Here is a 1,545-nt window from a genome sequence, read left to right as displayed (position 1 = left end):
TTTTTTTTTTTTTTTTTTTTTTAAGGCTTGTCAAGTGAAGCAGTGGAGGAGAAACAGAGAAATCTGTAACTGATTGTGATCAATTAGTTGTAAACGCCACTGCACTCAGACCAACTGAGCCTTGCATTTTCATAACTGCATTCATTCAGAGGCTGGAGATACAGCAGTGAACAAGTAGTGACCATGAAATTTATTTAGATTTTAGTGGACAGACAAATAAGTAAACAAAATATCAGATAGTAGTAACTACTGTGTAACTATAACTCAAATGGGGTGATAAGAGAGAGGGACTGAGTTACTCAGATTGAGTGATCAGGAAAAGTCTGATGTGCAGATCAGGGGTAAGAACATTCCAAGCAGGGGGAGTAGCTAGTACACAAAGGTAGGAATGAGTTTGCTGGGCTCAAGGAAACAATATGCTGGGAGCATAGTGTGCAAGGGGGAGAATGGTACAGAATGAGGTTTGAGGGGCAGACAGTGACCAGATCATGTAGCCTTTTAAAAATGCCAGCATAAGTTATTTGGATTAAGTGTGATGGGAAGCCATTTGAAAGTTTTAAACAAGTTACTTATTGAAAAAAAAATTATTCTCTTCTTCTTCTGCTTCCTTTCCATAACAGTCTGGTTCTTAAAGCCATTAGGTGGGGCAGAGCAAGATAGGCATCCACAGTTGTGGCAAGGGAGTGGGAGTGGGGAGCCATATGGCCCAATGTGAGTGTCTCAGAGCCCAAGAATTGTGAGGAGGAGGAGGGTGTCCATACAGGAGGGGAGACACAGAGTTGGGAGTCAGAGCCAAGCAGTATGAAGAGGATGTCCATGCAGGGAACCAGCCTGTCATGGTAGTAGAACCCCAAGCAGGGTGAGGAGGATGTCCATGTATGTTTATGGGGATAGGGAGGGCACAGGAAGAATGGCTCAGAATGGGGAGTCAGAGCCAAAGCAAGAAAAGTGGGCATCTTCAGAGGGGAGGGCTGACATCAGAGATGGGAGATTCGTAACATACAAAGAGATTGGTCAAATAAATATAATGAGAAAATTAGGAGCCAAGTTTCTCACTGTTAGAGAAAGGAGTTATGAATATAGAAGGAGAGCAAAATCAAATGAACTCTGATATTGGGCCAGAATTAGATACAACAGTATGAACTCAGGTTTTCATATATAGATGCAGAAATAAATATCATTGTAAATATGTGTGTGTGTGTGTATACACATATATGGGGTATAAATATATGTTATGTATAATATACATATGTAGGAATATAATATACATATATTCCCTAACTCTTTTCACTAAGAGGACCTGAGAACAGCAATATCCCAACAGCAACAAGCACACCAAGGGTTCGTCTTCTAAATACTATTTTCCACAAAAAGAATAAGGGCTCCTTGGAGGGCTGAATCAAGGAAGTTATCAGATGGTCCTGGAGCATCTTATTGTGCCAGACAGTAAGGACAAGCTCAAAGAAAAATAGGTACATGCCAGAAGAACACAGAGGTCAACTAGAATGGAAGGAGAACAGTTCAAATGGGAAACAGTTTGCACAT

The 1,545-nt window shown here is 40.8% G+C and overlaps 1 protein-coding gene across 1 annotated transcript in view; it reads left to right on the top strand.

Annotated features, from left to right (window-relative positions):
• Positions 1 to 1,545, top strand: part of CKAP5 (cytoskeleton associated protein 5) — a 114,725-nt gene that overhangs the window by 88,810 nt on the left and 24,370 nt on the right. The window lies entirely within an intron of this gene.

Source organism: Galeopterus variegatus, unplaced genomic scaffold (genome assembly GCF_000696425.1).
Source record: "Galeopterus variegatus unplaced genomic scaffold, G_variegatus-3.0.2 Scaffold8475, whole genome shotgun sequence".
In the NCBI taxonomy this organism is placed as follows: domain Eukaryota; kingdom Metazoa; phylum Chordata; class Mammalia; order Dermoptera; family Cynocephalidae; genus Galeopterus; species Galeopterus variegatus.
Note: the sequence above shows the minus strand (reverse complement) of the source record. Positions and strands in the feature narration are given on the sequence as shown.